Here is an 18,052-nt window from a genome sequence, read left to right as displayed (position 1 = left end):
ACGATTTCTTCAAAATCTCGCATACCGCGCCTGTAGCTTTGTGGCGGTCTCCGGTTTCCAGCGAATGGGCGCTGTTGAGCGCACGCTTCAACCTGGCGTTCTACCTGCTGAGTTAGCAGCTGTTCCAAGCGATCTAACCGCTCTGTCAAGAGAGCAACCTCAGGGTTGAGCACCGCTCTCTCTATGACGCGTACTCTCGCTGCGGCTGTCGTTAACGCCTCATTTCGTTCCTCATCCAATGCGGCCTCCACGGCTTGGTCGAAATTGCTCGGCTTGCGCGAGAGCACGAACCGGCGCACGGGGTCTTGCAGACCAGCCACGAACAAAGCGGTCATTTCCTCTTTAAGTATATCCTCCGCGTATTTCTTCCTTAGCTGGTCTCCTTCCTCCTCCCTGCTTAACGTATCGCGTGCTAGGCGCTGAAGCCGCGACGCAAATGTTCGCACGTCCTCCCCTACCATCTGTCCGGCGTCACGGAAACTCTGTACCCGCACGTGACGTGGTTCAGTGTCGAAATGCTCAAACGCGAGCTTCTTAAATTCCGCAAATGATTTTGTGGATTTTACTTTTTCGTCTCGCCAGGCAAAATCATGAGCAGCTCCTGCCATCTTACACATCGCAATTCCCAGCATTTGAGCATCGGAACATCCCCCCATTTTCCCAATCTCTTCTAGCATGGAAAAGAAATCGCAGATTGGAACCCCTGTCTTATCTCCCGTAAACGTCGGAATGACGCTTCCTAATGCCAGCATGCTTGCTCCGAGCGACGGCTGTGGAGTGGGAGCTCCCTCAGATACAGTCATTTTTTTTTTCAAGCCCTCCAGTGCCTCAAGCCTCTCAAATGGGGGTAAAAGTCCCACAATCAGTCCCGTGATTCCCTTTTGATTACAATTTTGAAGTCATGAATGTCACAGAATTCAGAGGACATTTGCTTTTGAGACCCCACTTCTGACACCAGTGTGATGACCCCCATAATGCGCAGCTCCACACGGGACGGAGAGGCAAAGAGACACCGTATGGCTCAGTTTAAACAAACAGGTATATTCAATAATTACACATGATTAAGATTATACATCAGAGGCTGGGGCGTCCGAGCTTACGTGCCGACGACTTCATGGGGGCGATGGAGTGGCTCCGGAGTTGGGCTCGAGCGGTTGCTGGCAGAAGCTGCACGCCGTCGGGCTTCGGCGCTGAAGGCCCTCTTGGCGAACGATGTCGTCCTGAGCGTCGTTGCAGTAGAATTTCAATAGTCGTCCGTTTCTTCGAGGATGGTTCACAAACCCTTCCTCTAGTGTCGTTCGGCTTGGAAGATGAACAGGAGGCGAGCTTGTAGATGATGACAGCAGAGCATAATTTTACAACATACATACATAGAGAGTTAAACTGGAAAAAGCAGAACTGAATTTACAAAAGAACAAACTTTGCACTACTTTACTCATCGACCGGGCAGGTTAGTGCCTAAGTAGCATCACATTACATGCTAAGCATGGAGCCCCAGCTCAGACTGGACTGCATCCGTTTACATGCGCTTTTAAGCACTTGATTAACAAAGGACTAAGGGCGGTCATTTTCAGTGGCCCGCCCAAAGCATCAATTCTCCCATCCAAAATAACATGCGAGATGGGGACCACTCCTTGGGTTGGGCTTAGCCTCGAACCCAGAGTCTGTTAACAATACAAACTAAATAAACAACAAAAACGCCACCACTCTCTCTCAAGTGAGAGTATACACAGGCTCTCTCTTCGGAGCTAATTCACTAGCGCCGGTCTTTCCACATTCTTGGCGAGTACTGCCTGTCCGCCATGACAGGTGTCCGTCACGGCCCTTCTGGGAATGCGCTTTTGTTCACGAGGCACGGCGGGAAGCTGTGGGTGCCTTCCCGGCGATAGCCCACGTCGAAAGGGGAAGGAGGGAAAGAACGTTGTCTTCGCGGTAGCGCATAGCGTCGGCTGTGGTACGGCGCGCTCTGGCCCGCTGACAGCTCCCTTGTCCTGGAATGTGCCCGGAAATTGGTGAGGATAAAGCCTGTTTCCCCGCGGCGGCGGCGGCGGGTCCGGTTTTTCTGGTCGTCACTCAAAGAGCATGGCTGGGTAATTGATGATGCCGCTGTCACGGCGGCGGGTCCCTTCGTCTACGCCGCGCCGTCGAACGTGGATCCTCGTAGCACACACAAAGAAATACCTGGGTTTCCGTCTACGCCGCGCCGTCGAACAATGTACCTCGTAGCACACAAGGAATGTCACAAGAAGTTGAAAGCCGAATTTCCATCTGCCATTTGGTAAGGAAATAAACAACTGAGTAAACCAAAAGCATGGGCAAACAAATCTGTGAATGCAGTGCAATGTAGCAGTTACATCTTTGCTACACAACCAATAATCAAAAACACCAACTCCTTCATGGATAACAAAAGCACCGACACAACAACATATTGCTCAATGCAATGTTTAATTTAGTAGGTACCTATTGCCGCCCATTCATGCCTGCTCTTCCTGCAGATAAATGAAACGTCACCAAAAAGCAGCGAGCAGCCATAATTGCTGCAGTGACAAGGAGGATGTGCACCATCGATGCTGTTCCCCCATCTTGAGTAGGAAATAATAGCAGTTTTTTCTGGAAATACTCTGAAAGCACGAATTTTCTATATATCGTTTACTTAGCTTCCACTGACCCGACCCATTGTGTACTCGGTACCTTTGACAAACAAGGGGCCAGCCGATAGGCACACAAGACTGTAGAACCCTGCTAACTTGCAAAAAATCAATGCACAGAAAGGAAAAGCTGACAAAAAATGAGGAATTCCTTATTTGCACTTTTTATACAATACTAAGAATGTGGCTAAGATATGGCATGAACATTGTTTTTTTCTGTTCACTTTCAAACTTTCCAGCCTGTGCTAGCATATTACTGTGATGTAAATAATGAAGCATGCCAGACTGTACAATATGCTGTAACACTTATGAAATACTCCCCTTCAAGGCTACCGCATGCCTCTTACATGCGGTAAAGTTTAAATCTGCCAAACTAGCTAGTCTGCAAGATGAGACGCCAAGCCTCTGACATCTGGCGATGTGTACCTCCCATGTAATTAGAGTGATTGGAGATGCTCCTTTTTGATGGCATTTAAGTTGCTGGGTGTGGAAGGACCAGATATGAAGGGCAACAACTAGACACCAACTTTTTAAGCAACATCACAATAAGCAATGTGCCTTAGCTTTCGTTCTGTCCAAGAAGGAGTTTCATTTTCTATGTCCTGTGTTCACATAACTGCTTGCATGTGCACATTTTGGCTTGCTAGGAGGTGCTTTCCTCTGTTAAACTACAGTTTTAACTCTGGCCTCAGTCTTCTGCGCCTTCTTAATTTTTTGCTAGCGTTCACCTTAAGTCGCGTACAAACTCACGCAGATCTCCACTTTTCTACGTTTCCAGCTGTCACATCTTCTCTGCCTTCGTCATGTCCACCACTGCATCCAATGTCTTCAAGTCTGCTGTGTATAATCATTTTAATTAATCTGCCTACACATGTATTTATGTTAGTCGCTCTCCTCTCTTCGATGCCAATTGGCCCTGAGAGTAAATAAGTGAAATGGTAGTCTAATCTAGGTCTGAGCAATCACGCATTATGTTGAGTTTATTTTACCACGTTGGCCAGTAGAGAGTGGAAGGAAAAAAAGCTGCTAAGTGGAGCTCGACATGCCTCTCGACCCCTACACTGGAAAGCAGCAGACACCAAGGCATACGTAATCTCTAACGACAACAGAACATGACAAGTGTGAAGTAATTCAGTAATGTTCGTCGCATTTACCACAGTGCATACTCGCTGCTCAGTAATTTATTACCTCATTAGACATTCTTCAAAGAGAGTGTACAATTATGTGTTTTGTTTGAACATGGCACCACAGTACAATGACAATCATTAACCTTGTGCCAACACAACATAAAATAAACTTCTGCCCAGTAAATGCATTGCTTACAGTGCCACCACGGCACCTGTTTAGAAAATAAGCTCAAAAATTAGTGACATTAAATTTGAGCAGACGGTAATTCCCCCACCCCCTCCCTAAAAAATGAAAAAGGGTGCTCTTCCGAAGGTACGTTTGTACGCTGTAATATTTGCGAGTCCAACTACGTGTGAAATTCAGATATAAATAATTAACGCCAAAGCATTTGGTTGAATTCGAGGCGCCAGGGCGCGGGCAAACAGTAATCGTCTTCAGGTATCCACTGGTGCCACGCCCTGAGGGTCACTGCTCGGCGAATACCATTCATGGCCACGTTCACATCCAACAAGCTTGTCACAAACATCACACAGGTGATGATGCAGCAGCAGTTCATCATTGCTGTTGGCCAGTGCTGAATTTTTTTGGCGTGGTAAACGGAATCATCCACCGAAACGCGCGTCGACTGTTACTCGCCAGATTCTTGCAGTCCCACGAGGAAGAGCAGTTTTTCCGTCGGCTTCAAGTCTCCTCTTTCGTGCAGGGCCACTGGCATTGTAACGCACATTCTGCATGATCGTTTTACTACGCACCGATGCCGCACGGGACAGCCAGCTGTTGTATGTACACTCCAATGCTGCGTTCCGGCCACACACATACTAAAGACACACAACGCGCAGGAAGCACGCAGCGAACACGGAAGAACAAAAACCCATTCCATAGCGTCTGTTCATTCAACTCCACACTGCGCTAACTGCGCACATGTTTCCGACTGCGGGCTCGGCTAGCGCTTCGACTTCGCCATGGCTAGCCATGGCCAAGCTGCGCTGCCGCTGGTGGTAATAACGTTCATGCAACGAAAAGAAAAAAAACAATATATCAAACGATTCAGGTTGTCAGCTAAAAAAGCTACCGTAAAATTAAATACATCTTATATGTTTTTGCCGTTGTGCGCCTTTGCGACATCAGCGACGTGAGCTTGAGCGCGAATACGCGAATGGCGCTATGAATTTCCCGTGTAGCTCCGTAAATTGCAAATGGCGTGGCTGCGCCGCTAACATTTAGACATGCTTGCAGAGGTAGTCGGTGCGAACAGTTGGAAGTTCAATAGACTGGAATTGCTCAAGGAAAGTCAGCGGCACTGCATTTTTATTGTTTCTGTGCATTGCGAGTGACTTTGGCGGCAGCCACTCGGCAACGTCTCCGGTTTGGCGAACTTGTGAGAAGGTGAGCCTTTTGTTCTCAAATTTTGAAAGCGGTTTTTTGTTTGTATTGTAACCCTGCGTCTCGTCGCATGTTATGTTCACGATAACATCAGTACAACGTGCATGCGCTTTCTGTCTCTATTTAGAGTAATATTGGACGATCAGCGTAAACTTTTGGATTCAATTAAGCACGAACTGTCCATGTTGGTACTGCGTGTCGAATGTGTTTTGAGATGATTCTGAGCGGGAGATGGTGTTCTGATAATTTGTGTACTACCAGATATAGTCTAGAGATTTGAAACCATTTATCACACTGAAACAAAGTTGGAAAACTGTTTTGTGTTCATGCATCTGCTGTCCTTAAACTTGACTTTTCGGCAATCATTCGCATGGCTCCTTTGGATCTGGAAAATTGACTACTCTTGCTAGGGGTGCCTGGTAGCAGAGCTCCTGGGGACGCCCAGTGGGTCATTTGTTTGTCCAAGTGTCCAGTACCAAAGGTACCATTCCTGACATTTTTTCCCAGTCCGTTAACCTCATATTCCTTGCAAAGATTACAGTATGTAATCAGGTAGTAAAAAAAAATGGTAACTTCTGCATATTTCAAAACAGTTCAGAGAAATGCACATGCAGCATCAGTATTCTCTCGTTAGAATTTCTGAGACCTGGATTCATTTCTTCTAGGACTGTGGCAAGCAGTAGGTCAACTGTACATAAATTTATTTTCCTCTGGTGCAAAGTAGAGTGCAAACGTCATAAGACAAGTCTCTAGACTGTTTCATTCTCACTGCATTTGGCCAAAGCATAATATGAAATGCTGTATGTTTTATGCCCTAGTTTCCTTTACTTTGAGCAGGAGATATTGACAGTGAATAGCAAGGCAACTCCACTCGATGATGGTTTTGCCTTCGGCAGCAAAACAGGGAATACCTTACCCCATGTGTTATCTCGACAGACTCAAAACTGCGATGGACAGCTGCGTCCACAGCTGCTATCCCCTCCCAAGTGCATGCGCTCGTAAGACACATAATAACTCTGGATTGCTATTAACATAACCTTGCTCATTGCAGTTGCCGATAAACACCTCATAAGTGGTACTATTATGCACTCTTTTCTTTGGCACTATGTATGAGCTTCTGTTCTCGCACTTTCTAGAAATAATGCATGCAGTTTTGAAGTGCGAAAAGGGAATTTACGTGTAACTATATTGTCATGTCAGTATGTTACAGCCAAATTGTACATTGATGTCAGTGCTGGTGGTTTCTTTTCATTATTTTAGGAGAAATATAATTTTACCTATAGCAAATAATAGCCCTCACTAATTAGCTGATTTTGTCACGTCCAGTATTTTGATATGCTAAGCCACCAAAGCATGATTCAGAATGTTGTCAGAACTAAAGGCACTGAGTCTTTCGTGTCAGTAAAAAATGTGCTTTATACCCCTGTCACATGGCATTCCTCGAAGGCCTTTCCAGCAAAGGCACCATTTTTCACCAAAGGAGCGAAAGCTTAAAGGAGCAGCGATGCTACACGGTGCAGCCCAAAGGTGAAAGTCGTTCAGGCTTAGCACCCGCTGCTATACTCGAGGTGGCTGAAGTGAGTGTTCTAAAATTGAAGTGGTGTATTCTGTTCATTCGTAGAGCTTTGACAATTTTTTTATTCTCATTGCTTCCTAAAAAGTACTGCAACAGCTACTTTCATCAGCAGGAGCAGGTTTTGTACGTGTATTGCCTTGGCCACCATGGGCGCTCGGTGTTGCCGCAACACTTTCACTGTCTTGAAATTTGAACATAAAACATAAACACCCGTACAAAAACCAAAGCCAGACACACCTTTCGTATTTGAAAAAAATGTTTTCAAACATTATTAGCTTATCTATTTTTTTTATTGCTTTTACTTTTTGACTTTGGATGATACTGCGATCACAGCTTCTCGAATGCCGCGTCTTCGGGCTCCGAAGGTCTCGGTTGAGCGCCTTCGCCTCCAAGGCCCTTAGCGACAAAGGCGCAACATTTGTACCGGGTAGTTGCACTCCTTACGCCTTTGGATATGATTCTCAAAGGCCTTTGCAGTGCCCGTGTGACAGGGGTATTAGTGTGGTATGGCTGCTTGAACACCTGTCCCTGGTATCTCACAAACTGAATAAGGAAGGGAAAAGCCTCAGGGTGCTTGCCGACGTTTCGACAAGAGGACTTGTCTTTGTCTGGCAAAGTGTTCATCATTGGTGGGGTTTAAATAAGGTTTTCACTTCGAGGCGAAAGGCCTGGTGTGTGGGACGAGGGTGCGATATGGGAAGGGCGTTACGATGGGGAGCGTGAACCTTGACCAGGCATGATAGCTGCTAAAGAAGATTAACCGGCTGACCTGCAAAACTGTGAAAACAAAAAAGCCCAATTCAGTAGAAACGAATCTCGGGGTATGGAGTGTGGGTAGTGGGCTTGATTGGCTTTATGTCCAGCCGCAACAGGTGGCTTGGTATGGCTGGCTGCCTTTTCCTGAAAAACTAGGATAAAGGAATTAAGCAGCATGGCAGAATAAAATACCAGGGGGGGGGGGGGCAAAATAATTTGATGGAAAAAGAGAAAATGAGGGCAGGTTCGGAGAAAAGGCAAAAAGAAGGGGGAGGGGGAGGAGTATGGCAGCCAAGGTTCCGAGAAGTGATGTCAGGAGGTGCAGGGCGTAAGGTTAAAGTGTAACGATAAATTAAAGAAAGCAGGAAAGGAGGGGGAAATTATGGGTTGGGAAACCTCTGACCATGTGCAAGGCCTTTTCAAATAATTATGCCAATTCCGGAATGTACAGAGCTGGCCACATTTAGTGCAAACAAGTGAGCGCATGGCCGCACTCTTTAGAGGTCCACTGTGTGCAGCGCAGCCACTCATCGCTGCAAAATGGCGCAAGAGGAGATGCACCTGGATGTGGTGCTTCGTGTCATGTTACACTTCGATGTGTGGCAATGTCAGACACAGTGGCCCAAACAGCACAGCCATGTGCTCGCGTGTTCGCACTAAGAGTTGACAACCCAGTACTTGATTCTAAGTTTCCTCTCTATATGTTGACCCCAGACGAAAACAAGTTGTCTTGTCGAAACGGCAAGCACCCTGAGATTTTTCCTTCCCTTGTTCACTTTTTGAGTGTCAAGAAACCATCTGCCTACTCTCTCTGTACCATGCACTCTACATCTTGTACGGTTGTCTTTGTATGTATACACCAGTGATAAATCATGAAGGAAATCAAGGGATTTGTATTTGTATTGCTTAACACTTACTTTAAAGCTATATCATGAGGGTATAGTTGAAAATATGCTACGGGGGCTTGGTTGTGTGTCGTGACTGGTTTCTCTTTATCAGGGCTACTTGACAGCCACCATGAAACGCAGGCTTTTGAAAAGTCGTTCCTCAAATAAAAGAGCGTTTCCACTGTTACAATGGAAATGTTATTTGCTAAAAACTTCAATCATTGCAGTTCAGGGATTGTTATTTTTCAAATAACTAACCTGAAGTTCAAAACCTGCAGAAGGAACTATGTAACTTCTTTCCTGCCTTAAACACGCAGTACTTATTTGCCAGTTTCAGCAAGGAGAGGTCTGCTTCATGGCACATACTTTCCACTACCTTGCATGAAAATTGTGCAGTACAGGCCCACCATAAAACTAGGGGCATAGTATACTGCTTGTATGCAACTACTTTGGCGTTAGAGCATGCATAGCATGGTCTTAAAGTTATTCTTTTCATTTGCAACTGGTTCATAAAAGGCCTATTCTGGCAAAAGGCATTTAGCAAAATTATCTTCCTCTGAATGCTTCTAAGGATAACTTTAGTTCATTCAGGAAAATACATATTGACAATATCTCTTAAAGGCATGATTGTCCATATTAGCTCTTGTTACCTCACAGTATTTAGTTTTGTGCCTCCAGCATCACTGACTTGCATCATATGTTAAATAGAGTAGTAAAAAGCTCGCTGTTAGTTTAAACCACAACTCATGATGGGGCTGTGCACTTTTTGTTGTGTTACATGAAATATACTTATGTATGAAACAATTTCTTTCAGCTGCACCTCACATGATTCAGATTCCACCAGAAGAAAGGCTGCAACACAACATTGCTCACTAACTGTTGCTTTCCCAGCACATAACATGCCATAACAGCACATAGCAGGTAAGATGTGAACAAAAACAGTACATGTATATGTTCCACACAAGCATTTTGTGTACTACCAACACTATGATATGATTAACTATGTTATGTAAGAGAGAGCACACAAATCATTTTTTGTATATATTGCAGCATGGTTATTTCAAGTTTTAAACTGGCCATTGAAACGACCCATTGTATCACCGCTGGTTACCCGGTGGCACTGGGGATCGAACTCCGCACCTCCTGCTTGCAAGGCAGATGCTCGGACCACTAGGCCACTCCTGCGGTCCCCACACTGATGTTGCTTACACCAGGTGCTGTTAAAGCCCCGGTATGTATGTTAAATGCATTTTAGAAAGCCATTCACTTCCAAAGTACCATTTCATCTTTATAGCAAAACCACAGTTCGCCTAGCTAGACAAACCTGCTGCATGCAAGCCAGCAGAAGGGTTGCACGTACATGCTTCGTTAGGAAAACATAAAAATCAAGCACAGCCTGCCCTTCATGGTGCATTATACTCTGATTTTGAGCAATGATCAAGATGGACAGATGGTCATTTCATTGAACACTTGCACGATACATTCGTAGAATCGAAAAGACAAGTACTATTGCAAAATCTTCAGTGTTTATTTTCAGAGAAAACATGTCATGAGAAAAGTGTTGGATTAGTTATGGTGTACCTTGCATGGGGAAAAGGGCTCCCACTTTGTGAAAGGCTTAATTTTGGAATAACGACAGCGTTTAGACTAGTTGGGTTACCATGTTTAGATAGTGGATGTGCTCAAAAAGACACTGGAAGTAAGCGCACTGTGTGGAAATCTCTTTCTGTATCCTTGTCTTTTTGAGCGCTTTCACGATCTAAACTCAATTTTGCAAGAGAGCAAGGAAAACAAATGTTTAAATTCTGATAATTAAGGATAAAATATCATGTTTCATTGTGTTGCTTAAAGTGTACATTGTATCGCTATTGCTGTATTGCAGCACTTCTGTCGTGGCCTTGCATTGCAGCCTCTTGACTTTTGTTTATATAATAGGCAGTCCTTTTTTCATTCGATTGCAACACTTTAGGAGTTACTACAGAGTTGCGTGGTAGCGAACTCTCAGATTGACGGTTTGCATTATTACGCCAGCATAACTTGCTAAGTGTTTCACTGCAGTCTTGTTACTAGAACAGCCTCTTGAAAGTATTCAGCCTGGTGGTCATTGAGGATACTGTTCACATATCAAAATGCCGGATCAGCTGTATACTCTTTACAGCTACCAGAACTATGGTACATTTCATGACATGCTGGCTGAAGAGTGCTGGAGCACCAGACTGGGGATTTGGATGAAACAATTTTCAAATGTGTGCTCGGTATCACGCTGTTTTTTTCCAGTTGTGGAGAGGTTTTCTTTTCATATTTGTTCTGTCAAACATTTAAATTTTGGGCAATATGTTGTTGCCTTTATCTTTTGTTCTCTTTGTTGTTGAGGTTTAGTATTTTTGGCACAAGCACTCCACTCTATTACTTTTCAGTATAATTTAAAATTTGTAGGGCACGTCATGAAGAATAAAACTTCTACTTGAATAATCTGCATGTGTTTATGTTCTCATTGTTGATATAAAAACTTAGTTGAGACAGCTTGTATTTTAGCTCTGGCTAGAATTTTTAGGAGAGCCTCAGTAACATAATCACATGACCAACACAAACTCGGTATTATTGTTTGTGCAATGAAAAACAGTTTTAAAATAGTTATTAACAGCTGTCAGTGCAGGACTGGCCTAAAATGTTTTGTGCTCTATGTAGCTCTTCTCTGAGGCAGGATTAATTCATGTGCACCTGCAGCCTGATACCGCCAAGATACCAATTCTTGGGTGAACTTATGATTTTTTTTCACGGAGCAAACTTGCATCATCTCGAAGCATGGAACTTGACCTGATTCCTAACAGCTCTAGTGTAGCGAATTTCATAATCCTCATTGCTTAGTTTATATTCACCTCAGGACAATGGCCTTTTCCAGTTTAATTATCTGTGTCTTGCACCAGCTACATGCCACACTATCAGAAATCACCTAAACTTATCTAGTGAGCTTATAATCAGCTATCTCCTGCTATATTTTCCTTAGGGTGAAATTCATTTTGTTGCAATACAATGCACAAGCTGTTTCCTGGCGTGGTGCTCAGCTTATCTGGAATGAAATGCTTGGGAAATGGGTCTCTGATTTCACCTTGAGTAGACGAAATTAACTTGTGCTAAGGCACTCTTTGGCCACAGATGCCCTTGTGCCATTAAAATCCATCAAATTCATTCTGTTGCCCTAAGATACCATTGGTGATTCATTCTCTGCATTGTATGCCCTGGCCAGATCCATTTTCTTCTTTTAATTTCTGCCAGAATATTAACAACTTCCTTGTTCATCCCTGTTATGGTTTCACTCGGTCAGTTGTTCTCTGAATAATTATAATCACTTTATTGAAAACATATTTTGGGCTAAATGGCATAAGTTTGCCACTCTGCACAATGATATATATGTTTGGTCTTGTATGTCTTTACTTGTGTGGTAATGTTTATTTTGTGCTCACTGTCTAAACAACCTTATTTGCCTATGATATCCTAAGCCCTTCTATACCTATTTTCCTTCTCCCTGGCTCTTTCTCTTTTCAGTCATTCCTCCTCTTTCCTTTACACCGGCCATTGGTCACAAGGCTGCTGTGGGAACGACAGTCAGCACTGGGCCCTTTTTTGTTCATGGAACCTGCACTGCTACTATTAACACTAATAGTACGTTATCAGTATTTTTGTGATACTGCATTTATTATTATTTATGAAGTAGTTGGCTAAGGCAATGGTAGCAGTGTTGGATATTGCAATATATTATGCATATATCTCACTTGCAATACATCAGTGTGTTCACTATTACACTACCCTCTATTTCTTTCAGTTCAGTTATTTGGCTATAGATATATGTGCTGCTTTCCTAGTTTAGTCCACTCAAACTAAAACTTTGCTCTTTGTGTCACAGGTAGAATCTACAATGATTGCTGCTCTGTGTCTTGTAAGCAGGAGGCAGTGTTCAATGGAGCCATGAATTTTCCTTGGAATTGAAAAGCCTTTGCCGTATTATGTGCTGAACCACGAGTGTGAAGAGGAAAATGTCATGCCTTGGATTTCTGCAGAGGTGAGCCATTGCGGTGAATCCACCAGTGCGAAAGACAGGGATGAGAAAGGAGACAAGACAGGTGCTGACTCGCGACTAAAGTTTATTGGCGTGAACAGGGAATATATAAAAAGCCAAGCAATACCATAAACCATCTAGTTACAGATAAGCATACAGGACAACATGAGTCAAAAATCGCCCTCAACATTTCCCTGATCGAGGTTGTCCAACTCATTGTGTGTTAACACGATAGACAAAACACACATTCTTCACGGAGTCATAAGATGTGTCTAGCCTCGATAATCTCCCATTTAATCTCTCTGAATTTACTGCCAAAATGCGTGTTGCCAAGAGGAAAGGGTAGCAGACTTCACATCCCGTGCAGTGTACAGCAGAGTTACCCCAACCACCTAGCCAAGCCCCTACCCTCTTGTGTTCCTGTAGTCTTACATTCATACACCTTCCAGTTGCACCTACGTAAACCAGACTACAAGATAATAATATTTGATACCACATTCATTTTACAAGGTACATATACATTTCACTCTACACGAGTACTTTTCTCGAGCCACATTCACAGAATTATTCTTAAAATTTTTCATGCTTTAGACAACGTATTAGGTGCCGAGAAAGCCACTTTTACATCATACCTTCTGGCCACATTTTTCAAATTGTGCGACAATTTATGTACATACGGTAACACAACTGGTCTTTTGGCATCTCGCTGGCTGCCCCAGCCTGATTGTGCCGGTCACCGCAAAACTGTCTCAGCTTCTTTAACAATTTATCATATGCTCTTGCAGTAACAAGGTTTGGAAATCCTGTGTTCGTTAACCTTAAAATCTGCTCTTGGAAACTAGTCGTCATGCTGTGAAAGCATAATTTCATCAATTCTGAGCCCGCGCTAGAAAGTGCAATGCTACCTTTCACTAGCTTGGAATGGTCGACATGTAGCCAGGTAGCAGCTTAACACTCGCCAGCACACATGAAGTGTGCTGAACATCAAGGTAAGGTCCAGAAACCACAGCTCTTTTTCTTGGGACATTTGCTCCAAGGTAAACTTGAGATAAAGGCCTTGCTCCTTAAACAACTTGAGAAGATGTACAGGTCCCGAACTATCACAACCTTTATAAAAGACCAGAAAATCATCGACATAGCAAAAGATTTTTCCCCCAGCCCATGCACATTCTGGACAATTATTCTATCCACCCTACTTAAGAAAATATTGCTTAGCACAAGGTCAACCTTTGAACCACTACATATTCGAGACTTTAGAACACATACCGCACTGCGCTACTCTACAAACATGCTCTTCAAATAAATTCTATTCAATAACATGCTCTTCAGATAAATTTCAGAAAAGGATTCATGCAAAATTATCTCTGGTTATTTGCAAAAGCATCCGTCTACTTCGCATCTTGAAGATCTATTTCTTGTACTCAATTCGCAGTGTGGTTGAGTATCTTAAGAATGACAATCCAGCGGATTTTCTTGTGATTAGTGTCGATGTAGAACTATTTTATTCTATCCCGTATGAAGATCTTGTGAAAAGCTTATGAATGTGTATATCGGAGCACAACGATGAGTTCGTGTTTAGGAACGGGTGTGTAACATAAGTCTTTTTTGGCACTTGCCTCCTTTTATTTGAAGTGAAGAGCATATTTGTGGAGTATGGCAGTGCGGCATAAGTTCAAAAGTCTGCTAAATGTATCGATTCGAAGGTTGCCCTTGTGCTAAGCAATATTCTCTTAAGCAGGGTGGAAGGAATGATTGCCAATAAATTGCATGGGCTGGGGGAAATCTTTCACTACGTCTATGATTTTCTGGTCTTTTACAAAGGTTGTGATAGTGTGGGACCTGTACATATTGTGAACTTGTTTAAGGAGCAAGGCCTTTCTCTTAAGTTTACCTTGGAGAAAATGTCCCAAAAAAAAAGAGCTGCGGTTTCTGAACCTTACATTGATGTTCTGCACACGCCATTTGTGCTAGCGATATTCACCCAGGAGTGTTAAGCAGCTACTTGACTGTTAATCGAACGATTCTAAGCTAGTGAAAGATGGCATTGCGTCGTCAAGTCTAGGCTCGGTATTGGTGAAGCCATGCTTTTACAGCGTGACAACTGGTTTCCAAGAGAAGATTTTAAGGCTAATGAAAGCATGATTTCCCAACCATGCTATTGCAGAAGCGTGTGATAAATTGTTAAAGCTGAGCATATAAGATTGGGCAAGTTGGTCTGACATGCTAAAGATAAGAATGGCGCAGCATCAAGTAACTAGGACAACAGGAGAGCACACCGACGCACAAGTGCCATCCTTGGAGCGGATGCAGAATCTAAGAGCATGTACTTGACATTCAGCGTTGGCAGCCAAGGATCGGGCTCGTTCAATCTTTAGCGTTCAAATCCGTGTTTCCTCGTTTCCTTGACTGTCAACGCTGAATTTCAAGCACGCGCTCTTGGAATTGTACCTGCTCCAGGGTTGGCACTTGTGCGTGGGTGTGCTGTCCTGCTTTCCTCGTTACTTGATGCTGTGCCATTCTTCCCTTTAGCATGTTAAAAGCTGAAACCCCTTCGCAGGGACTGGCATGATCAGGCTGGGGCCAGCCAGTGAGATGCCAAAAGACTGACTGTGTTACTGTACATACATAAATTGTTGCAAAATTTGAAAACTGTGGCCAGAAGGTATGACTTAAAAATGGTGTGTTCGGCCCCTAATAAGTTGTCTACAATCTGTAAAATTAATAATTTTGTGAATTTCCTTAGGGAAAGCACATGTGTCGAGTGAAACGTGGCAACATATATGTGCCTTGCAACCATTGCATGCATTGCATACCATTATCATGTGGTTGGGTTTATGTTGGTGAAACTGGAATGTGTATCAATGTAAGACTACAGGAGCATGAGAGGTATTTGGATATTGGTAGGGGTTGTAACTTATCTGCATATTACAAGGGATGTGAAGGCTGCTAGCCATTCCTTTCGGCAACACGCATTTTGGCACTACGTTCACAGCAGATTAACCAGAAAATTATCGAGGCTAGACACATCTTATGACTCGGTGACGAATGTGTGAGTGTGCTGCCCATAGCGTTAACATGCAGCGGGTTGGACTGTCTAGATGAGAGGAATGTTAAAGGCAATCTTTTACTTATGTTGTGATGTAGCTTATGTGTAATTGTGTAGTTTGTGGCGTGTGGCTTTTCTGTATACTCTCTGTTCACTTCAATAAACTTCAGTTGCGAGTCAGTGCCTGTTTTGTTTATTTTCTCTTCCCTGTCTCGTGCTGAATTCACTGAATTGTGTACTTGCAGAGGCTTGTGAAAAAACGAGAGGAATTTTCTTTCCTTTATGCGGAATGGAAGGTTGAAATTTTTTTACTTAAATGTTTGCAGCATTAAATTCTATTCGGAAAGGTAAAACCCACTTTATTGTACATTTTGTGTGCAATGGTGCCGGTGGCTGCATGCAACTGAAAACATTCGTCCAGGTTATCTAGCTAGCGTCCTTCTTCCTTGTGCCACATTTTCTGAAATAATATTTTGTCAGATTTATTTCAATCAGAATTTCTAAGAACATATTGGTGATCACATAATGGTGATCACATAATTTGGTGATCACATATGACATAATTCAAAGCGTGATCATTGGTATTTTTTAGTCTGGGGCAGTACAATGAGATGTACATAGTATATAGTAAAATTAAATATGACCAGTCTAACATAAACAAAATTACTTTTTTTTAAAGGAAAATTTTGCTACCGAAGTGCTGGAGTGACATGGCATTATGAAGACGTGGACAGTGTGCTGTATTCATGATGGCACGAAAACTTGCGTACAGTGCTTCATGTAACTGGTGAGTACTTTGGTGCTGTGCTTCTGCTAATGTAGCCAAATTATGTTTTTAATCTAAGAGTGTATCTGAAAACTTAAGCAAAATTGAGTGGTATTTAGATATTCTTGCACCAGATACCACTGTGAGAATTAGTTATTAATGATGTGTCTCACATGTACCCTTGTCTGCTGAATATAGTAAGCATGGCTTTCGAGCTGAGTGCCTCCGACGTATGAAAAAAAAATGGCCACTGGGCTGCTCCACGACGCGTGGAGCAGCCCAGTGTAGCACATTCAGGCTTCATGGAGTGGAGAATGAAGGCAGTAAATAATTTAAGAGTAGAAAACACAGCACAAACCACAGGACCAGGAAACTGACAGAACACACCGACCCTGATGACACTCTTTGCATGAAGGGTGTTATAAAGTTGCCTGTCATGTAGTGCAAGATGGAGGTCACACAGGACGGGTGTTAAATATGAGTTGATGCAGACACCTGTCATTACGTAGTACTCACTGTAGAACTCGAGCAAGAAGCAAAGGTAACAGCTGAGCATGGCCACTCTTGTACTTTCCTCCGCAAGCAATTGGAATTGCACTTAGAAATCTTTTATGCTTTCTCTTGACATATACATCATTGCTGCATGTGGCGAGGAAAAGTACATACCCTTGATGTCAAGTGACTGTGAACTCACAGGGCTGGTAACAGCTCACTGAGGTGTTGTGATATATATACAGGGCACCTCATGAGAACAAAGAGCCCTTGAAGGAATTCTCTCAAAGTTTGTTGCCACATGGACCTCTTCGTAATCAATGACTCTAAAAGGCATGCCTTCCTTTAGTGTCACAAAAAAAGGCCTAGGACATGGGTCTTTTTGCTTCTCCATTAGTGCCAAAATGTTTGCGAGCGAGATCTTTCGCAGATATATAATTATTTCACAAAATGTCAAGGAGAATGAAGCTGCACCAAGCAGTACCAGTAAAAAACTTATCACAGCTGTTCAAAAAGCAGAAAGACTCATGCCTTCATCCTTCTTTTGCATCAGACACATGAGGACACTTCGTCTTTCTGGGTCATCATTTTGAAAAGGTTCACATGGCAACGGCCTTTGGTTAAATTTCTGCCAAGAGCCCTTTTTTGAAACTTGAGCATCCGTTCCTTGTGAGGCACACTGCAGAGATATTGGAATGCCTTAGTGAGCTGCTTCCGGTACGTGTGACTGCATTTTCACTGACATCAGATATTAGTACATTTTCTTGCACATGCTGAGATAATGGAAGCTATGAGTGAAAACATGCGGTTTTGGGGAAGTGTGCTTCCTGGGGCCGTATTCCAAGTTTGTGTCATAATAAAAAGCGTCATAATCTGCCGCAACGGGCATGCCCGAGAACTGGATATAAACTGAGTGCGGGACTTTCGCTTCGTCTTGTCTTGCCTATAACAAATTGAATGGACCACAAATTTGGCAAGCGTCTCCCACCTTTTTCAGATGTTACCAATGTTCCTTGCTCGCTAAGTTGTGCATTTAGTACTATGTACAGAAAGGCACCTGCATTGAATTGCATCTGGCCCCCATCCTGAGCTACTATCTATTTGCACAAAATGATAAGCAACTGTAAAGACTTTCATGCGCACAGGGCCGCCCGGGAAAGCACATTTTGTCTGCTTCTTTCTGGACCTGTGGTTTTTACTGTTTACTGTTATGAGAAATGAATTTTGGGCAATAAATTATAACGGGTTGGTTCTCGGTGAATGGCTTTTGAAAGCTTCTACGAAAGCCGATTGTTCAATAGCGGATGGTTCAA

General features: G+C 43.3%; 1 protein-coding gene and 1 long non-coding RNA gene across 2 annotated transcripts in view; both read left to right on the top strand.

Moving 5' to 3' along the window:
- The window catches only part of LOC144095628 (uncharacterized), a 216,689-nt gene that overhangs the window by 45,236 nt on the left and 153,401 nt on the right, over positions 1-18,052 (top strand). The window lies entirely within an intron of this gene.
- On the top strand, positions 11,942-16,234 carry LOC144094213 (uncharacterized). The gene is made up of 3 exons (XR_013306483.1): positions 11,942-12,041; positions 12,283-12,438; positions 16,161-16,234. It is a non-coding gene; the product is annotated as an uncharacterized LOC144094213 (long non-coding RNA).

The sequence above is a fragment of the Amblyomma americanum genome, chromosome 6 (genome assembly GCF_052857255.1).
Source record: "Amblyomma americanum isolate KBUSLIRL-KWMA chromosome 6, ASM5285725v1, whole genome shotgun sequence".
Taxonomy (NCBI): domain Eukaryota; kingdom Metazoa; phylum Arthropoda; class Arachnida; order Ixodida; family Ixodidae; genus Amblyomma; species Amblyomma americanum.
This window is presented reverse-complemented; position numbering and strand designations above follow the sequence as displayed.